Here is a 7,805-nt window from a genome sequence, read left to right as displayed (position 1 = left end):
GTGGGAAAGGGGCGGCCCCCGGGACCCCCGGCGGCGCCCGCCCTGGGAACCGTTGGAGTTGCGGGCCCGTGAGGGTGACGCTGGAAGCAAGTTGGCGCGGTCTGGCCCACCGCTAGCGGTGCACCCCCAGAGGACCCAGGCCCGGGGGGCGCGCACTTGGCCTCAGGAGCGTTCGCGCTGACCCTGGTCAGAGGTCTTGGCCGGCGCCGGCCACCCTGGGGCTGTTTATATTCTCTCATCGGTGAGATCACACCCGCTGAGAGTCCCGAGACTGCAGAGGCGGGAGTTGGGGCTGGGAGGGGGGTGGGGGGGGTGGACTTTTAGAAGTGGAGGTTTGGGGACCCCAGCGACTCCCTGCACTCTAGCTGGCGCCAGGACGAAAGTGGACCTCCATTCCCTCCGGGGAGTTCTTGAAAGAATGAATGGAGATGTTTTAGAATTCACCTTGGGGGAAATTACACACGACGTTGGGGCATCTGATGATGCAGAACGATCCGAAATTGGACACCCAATAAATAAGAGACCATACTTTGTTTTCAAAACTGTGCACTGAGGGGAGTGGGCTTAAGCGGAGGTCCGCTGGAAATTGATTATTCAAATTTAGCCTAGGTGGCAAGCTAGGAAATACTGGGGGTGTTGGGGAGCTCTAGGACTTTTCTTCCCACCTGCAGAATTTAGGGACAAGTGCCCATAAACCCCACCCCTCAGGCGCATTCGCTGCTCTGGAGTCGGCCACAGGCTCCCAATGCTTATCTTCTGTCACCTCCCCCCACTGGGCCCCTAACTGAAGTCTTTGTTTGTTTTTAACAGCAGGAAACCCCGTGGTGAGAAAGAAGTTATCAGTAAACCCTCTGAGCCCAGTGAGGTGTGGCGGAATCCACAAAGTCAGCCCAGAGCCCGCAGAGACCCTTGCCTTCCTCACAGAATGACGTCCCTGCAAGCCTCCGGCTTCAGCTCCTGGAACCGGCAACCCTCCCCTCTCTCCAATTCCTGGCCTGAGCCCCCACCTGGAATGTAGCAACCTGCTTCACATTCCTGGCTGGTCCTGCTACTGTAACCGGTCACCGGAGCCTTATGTTTCTTCCCATCTGCCCTTGGAGAAGGACACCGCCAGGCAATCTCGTCGGGAGTAATGGTGATGGTGGTAGGTGCTCCGATCCACATGGTTCGCGCACTGCCCTCGGATGTAATCTTCATAACGATCCTTGAAGACCCCAAGAGGAACATGGAGAGGCTGCGCTGCTGACTAACAGTCCTCAGTGACAAGGCTGGATTTGAACCCCGCGTGTTTGTCAGGCCTCAGTCCACATTCTGGCCACTGCCTCAGAGTGGAAGGCGCAAAAGGACACCATCTCTAGAGATCTCTGCCAAGGTTCCTTACTGAACCACGCAGCTGTGGCTCGACAAGAAACGTTTCCTCTCCGACTGCTAGAACGGTTACCGGAATCCAATGCCGAAAAGCTTTGCAAACGATCAAGTGCTATAAGAGTGGGCCCGACCACGTGGACCCATGACTAGGATGCCACTAGGGAGAGGGGTTGCCCCTGAGGGAGCTGAGTTCACTGGGCAAGCATCTGCTGAGCACCTTTGCAGTTCAGTGCTGCTACTGCTTCTGGGAATGCCCCAAGGAAAGATGCAGGGCCCTCACCTCAGGAATTGACAGCCCCGGGAAGCAAGGGGAAGTGTGTGCCCTGGTGGGTAAGGCTGAGCAACCCCCATCTTGTGGTAAAATGCTCATTTTAACCTGAACACCACACCAAGCAAATCCAAGTCCTGTGAGGCAGCCAGATAAACTAAGAGAAAGCCATATGCCATCAGTGACTGACCTGGCCTGGTCCCTTCACCTCACAGAGAACCCATTGCCTCAGCCTGACTGTGCAGAGCAATGACTCTAGAGAGAGAGTTAAAACTGCTCTTCTGTGCAAGTCCCTGCTGGAGGGAGGTGGTGGGCCCTTGGGAAATAAGTCTCAGAGCCAGACTAGCACTCTCTTCAATGGCTGTGTCCTCCTCACCTAAGAGACCTTTGAAGACTGAATGGAAGGGAGGGACCTCGCATGGACCCTAAGCCTTCTGGGAGCTCTCTCTCTCAAATCATGGCACCTGTAGAGGCCCGAGTTCAAGCCCTCTCATTTTCCACATAGGAGGAAATAGAGCGCCAGCCATTTCCTGTGGGCAACCCACGCTTTCCTATGCTGCTTCCTTGTGCGGACATCCGGGTGACAGGCAGTTAAGCATGCAGAAAGCCTGCTGGGCCCACCTGTGAGTCCCACCACCCTGTCTGGGCTAGTTCTTTCTGCCCTGGCCTCAGTGTCTCCATCAGAAGGGTTGGCCCTTCCCCAGCACCCTGCAAGCTCTCCTGACTTAGGGAATGACTGGGTGGGTAACTCCGAATGGCCACAGACTCTGCTCCGGGGCCTAGCCATGCCTGCTTCTGCAGAGGTTGCCCTTGGACGAGAAACATTAGCCCAGTTAATATTTCATCTTGGTGAGTGCAAAGTTCAAGAGAGGCGGGCGGGAGGCGGAGGCAGCAGTTCTGTTTTCCTGGGAATCCATAGGCCTGTCCCTGAGCGAGGGGCCTCCCAAGCAGTCAGGGGATATGCCAAAGGGCATTCCTGTCTGAGGTGAGGTTCCTTGCTGCAAAGAAACAAACCCTGACGGACTTTTCCGGTGCTTTTCCCATTAGTGAAAGGGTATTTAATCAACAGGTGGGGCATCTAGGAAGAGCACTGGACATGTTCTCCTTTGGGGCAAGCTCCTCATTTTACACAGGAAGTGACATTGAGTGAAGGGAGGTGCTTGGTACTGGGGAGGTGAGCAATCGGGACTAGGTGCTCTTCAGACTCTGGCCCCGCACCTGAGAGCGAGCCTCGCCTTCAGGTTTGTATGAGCGTGCTCCTTGGGCCCCTCAAACCTGGGGTCAGCCGCGACCACTCACCACTTCAGCTGTGGGACTTTGGGCAAGTACTGGACTCTACCTCAGGTTCCTCATCCGTAATAACGCCTATCTCTTAGGGCTGCTGTAAGAATACGATGCCATCGCCCGGGTGACAGAGCCTCGTTCTGACTCTGCCTGGGCGTCTGTGGTGTACATACACCTCCATGGCTTTTGCAAAAGTTAAGCAAGGGATTCAGTGTACACAAAGCAGTTGCCTGGACCTTAAAAGTGAAAGAAGGAAGACCCAGAAGATAAGAAATAGCACACTGCTGCTTAGGTCAACTGCAAATGCACGCACACAACGCCCCGTGTACAGTTCGAATGAACGCATGCAATCCAAGAGATCCCCTCAAACACAGCACAATAGGTCTTTGAGGGTGAGCATAGATGTAGGAGCCCCGGTGGCATCGTGCTTATGTATGGAGCTGCTGGCTGCAAGATCAGCTTTTCAAAATCACCAAGCCATGGCATGGTATGTGTGTGCTATGTCTGGGAATGGTATGGGTGGTCTGTGTGGTGTGGTGTGTGACATGATGTAGGTGGGGCTGTGTAAGGAGTGTGGAGCAGTGTGTGTGGTGCTGAGGTGTGTGTGTGATATAATGTGTGCTAGTATGTATTGTGTGTGCGTGTGGGGGCTGGTGTACGAGGGGGGTGCTGTGGGCAGCAAGTGTGAGAGAGATTTCTGCCTGTGCATCTGCCACCCATCTGGCTCAGATTCACTCCTTCCCTCTGCCCGCCTGACTTGTCCAGGCGATGCCAGGATGCCGATGCCGAGGGTGCGGGCAGACTGTCTTCTGGGGTACCTGTGGGTTGTCTCTGCAGGTTGTGTGTGTGCACGAGCGTGGGTTCTTTCTGACCATGGGGTCTGTTTCAGGCCACTGTGGTTTCCCTTTTCTGGCATAATCAGAGCAGCGTGTCCTCAGCCCAGGGTGCAGTTTGCAGTGTGAACCTACCCGGTAGTTGTTACAAAACTGTTGGTTCATTGTCATCACTTGAAAAAAAACAACATGCATGTGGACAACTATCACAAAGAGGTGCACCAATTTGGGGAAAATAGATATATAAAGGTGGTAAGGTTGTATGCCCTCAAATTATTTGATATGTTGGGATGTACTATTTGTATATTTTTAAATGAGTAGACTGTACTATAGATGTTTTACCATGAAAGGGGGGGGGGTGATTTCAAAGAAAGAAAACACTGTGTAGGGTGAAAGTGGGTGAGGCCTCTCCAGTGTGGAGAATATGGATTCTATAGGGGAGGGGAAAGGGGGTGTTTATTTGGATTGCCAGATCAGGTCAGAGCAAGTTGCTAAGCCCCCCGGGGTAGTCTGTTAGTGTAGTTGGGTACATGGCGGGGAGACACAGGGTCCCCGCTTCTTAATGTGAAGTGTTAGGTGCTGTTGAAGTCAATTCCAACTTAGGGGGCCGAGTAAACCGCCCCATAGGGTTGCCCTAGTGCCTGGTGGAAAGCAGTTCACCTGGCCTCCCTGCCGCTGTGTTGCTGGCTGGATTCAGCCCACCAGCCTTTCAACGAGGAGGCAAACCTAGAGTCAGTACTCTATGCCTTAGCCAGCTCTTGCACCCCATGGAAACCGCATGGGGCTGACTCGGGCTTTGAGGTGTGGGATGAAAATGAAGAAGCCTGTTTGTGTCCTAAGCCATCCAACCTCACCCAAATCAGAAGGCCTGGAGGAGATAGATTTTGCCATTGCCATTGGTGTTGAAGGAACACGCTCTCCTGGTGGGTAAAAGGTAAACTGTGTACAACGAGGTCAATCATAAAGGCTATTGGCCACGTGGATGAACCTGGAGGACATAAAAGACCACATGGCATATGGTTCCCCGGCTATGAAATGATCGGAAGAAGCAAACACCTAGGGACGGAGAGTCGATCCGTGGCTGCCGAGGCCTGAGGGAAGTGGAGGACAGGGATCTTGGGATCTGGTGTTTGGGGGGTGATGAAATATTCCAACTTGATGGTGGTAACGGTTGCACAACTCTTGGACTACACTCATCAACATCAATGAACTGTACATTTTAAATAGGTGAATTGTGTAGTATTTGAATTCTAGCCCAGGGAAGCTGATTTGGAAAACAATAAGGAAAGCTAACCGGTCTGGGAACTCCTGGGGTGGCAACAACAGTGAAGCTCTTGACTGTTCGCAGAAAGATGGGCAGTTCAGACCCAGCCAGAGGCTCTGCACAAGACAAGTTTGGTGACGGGTTTCTGCGAGGCCACAGCGCTGGAAGCTCTGTGGCGCGCGGCTCTATGCTGCCCACACGAGGGACCATGCGTCAAGTTGGCCTGCCGGCGGCTAAGAACAAGAACGCCACGTGGAGTGATCTCTAAGAGGGCCTAGCACTGCGTTGACCCTTAATCCATCTACTTGCAGAATTGTTGGAGGCAGGTAAGATTATTGGCCCATTGCACAGAAGCGAGTGAGGGGCCACAAACTGACAGTCCTGCAGCCTGCTGGACAGCCCTCGAAGCACACCACCACCGCTGACCAGAAATAACCGCAGGGACCCTCGAGTTGATTCCAATGCACGGCCACCCTGTGGGTTCCTGGCCTGTCGTCTGTGACGTCAGTTCCCCTCAGAGGGCCCCTATAGACAGCAGAAAGGAATGCTGCCCGGCCCTGGGCCCTCCTCACAATGGTTCTTGTGCCTGAGCCCATTGCTGCGGTCACGGTGCGGCTCCATCCGTCAAGAGTCTTCCTCTCGTTCACTGCCCGTCCGCTTCACCAAGCACGATGTCCTGCTCCAGGGGTGGGTCTCTCCTGACAGCACGTCCGAAGCATGAGACTAAGTCTGGTCGTCCGCACCTCTAAGGACATTCTGGCTGCTTCTTCTAAGACACGTCTGCTTGTTCTTTTGGTAGTCCATGGAACTTTCATCATTCAATGCATCATTTCTTCCTCAGTCCTTAGTTAACGGTCCACTTTCCCATGCACGTGAGGCCATTGGAAATGCCATGGCTGGGCTCAGGCCCACCTGGACCCTCAAAGTAACATCCTGGCTTGGTAGCACTTTCAAGAGGTCTTGTGCAGCAGACTGACCCCATGCGATGTGTCCTTTGATCTCTTGATGCCTGCTTCCATGAGTATTGGTGGTGGTTCCAAGCAAGACAAAATTCTGGACTTCATTGTTTCCTCCGTTCACCATGATGTTAGCCATTGGTCCAGTTTTGAGGATCGTGGCCTTGTTTACGTTGAGTCGTAATCCTCGCTGGAGGCTGCAGTCCTTGACCTTCATCAGCCAGGGCTTCAAGTCCTCCTCCTCCCAGCAAGCAAGGCTGTGTGTGTCCTCTGTGTATCAGAGGCTGTCCATAAGCCTTTCTCCAATGCTGCTGCCACGTTCTTCTCCGTACAATCTAGTTTTACGGTTCTTTGCTCAGCATACAGATGGAAGAAGTCTGGTGAGAGGATGCAACCCTGGCACGCCCCTTTCCTGATCCTAAACCATGCGGCGTGCCCTTGTTCTGTTGGCATTCTGCCTCTCAATCCCTGGGCAAATTCCGCACGAGCACAGTGAATTGGCCTTTTGTCTCAAGGCTGTAGCCATAGTTTGTTATGATCCACACCGTTGAATGCCCTTGGCACAGTCAACAAAACACAAGTAAATATATTGCTGATATTCGCTGCTTTCAGCCAAGATCCATCTGACATGAGCAATGATATCCCTGGATCCATGTGTTCTTCTGTATCTGGCCCAAGACTCAGTCAGTGTTAGATGCGTCAGCTGTTAGATGAACTTCAGCACAAAAGGAGCAGGTTGCCAGGCCTTTTCTTCTGTGGAGCCACAGGGAGGTGCCATCTACTGACCTTTTGGTTAGCAGCTGAGTGCTTTACCATCGTACCACCCCCAAAAATGACAAGTTCATCGCCATTGAGCTGAGTCTGACTCATAGCAACCAGATCGGGCAGGGCAGAGTGGACAGCCTTGGCTTTCTCCTGTGGAGAGGCTGGTGGTTTCAAACTGCTGACCTTGCGGTTAGCGGCCCGATGTGTAACCACTATGCCACCAAGCTCCTCATTGTGCAGCCGGGACTCTCTAATTATACTGTAGTCACCTTTTTCATGGGGCATTTTGTGAACAGGTTTCTATGCCAATAAATACACTTTTACTACACTATTTTTACTAGCTGTCAAGCACTCTGTCACATGGCTCTACCATAATTAATTAAACTAGTTTCCCATGGTTAGACACGAGGCTGCCTTTAATTTTGTTTGGTTTTATAAGAAGAGCTACTTTAAAAATTTCTTGTACATAGACATTTGAGGATCCAAACCCAAATCTACTGTTGAGTTGGTTCCAACTCAGGGTGACCCTCCTGGACAGAGTAGAACTGCCCCGTAGCATTTCCCAGGCTTGAAGCTCACCGAATTGGCTTCCAAGCTTGGGCCTCCAGCCCAAACTGCTCTGCGGAGCTCCAGTCTCATGCTCCTCATTGCCTCAATGTTAGGGTTCAGAGCGGGGCTCACTAGCTTCCCCGGGGACTTCCTCCTCTGTTATCCCTCTTGCTGGGCCAATGCTTCCTCTCAGTCACTAACGTCAGCCATCCCCATGCTCCTCACCTTCCTCCCCCATCAGTCAGTCGGTCAGCAGACACCATCCTAATTCAGGCTCCCATCACCACGCACCACCAGTGATCCCACTAGCCTTCTAGTCGCTTCCCCTCTGTACTTGCTGCCAGAGGAAGCACCCTACAGCTCTGTCTCACCTGCACCGGAGCCTCTGCTTTTGTGGGAGCCGTGCACGCCCTGGATGCTACCCAGCACTCGCACCGTGTCAGCGTCCTTGTGCGCCCTCCCCAGTGACAGTCGCCACATTTATCATGTCCATCCATCCCCAGGATCTCTTTCCTTAC

Source organism: Echinops telfairi, unplaced genomic scaffold (genome assembly GCF_000313985.2).
Source record: "Echinops telfairi isolate 266 unplaced genomic scaffold, ASM31398v2 ScPeMD7_7475;HRSCAF=8513, whole genome shotgun sequence".
Taxonomy (NCBI): domain Eukaryota; kingdom Metazoa; phylum Chordata; class Mammalia; order Afrosoricida; family Tenrecidae; genus Echinops; species Echinops telfairi.
The sequence above is the reverse complement of the archived record's forward strand: the minus strand, read 5'-3'. Positions refer to the sequence as shown.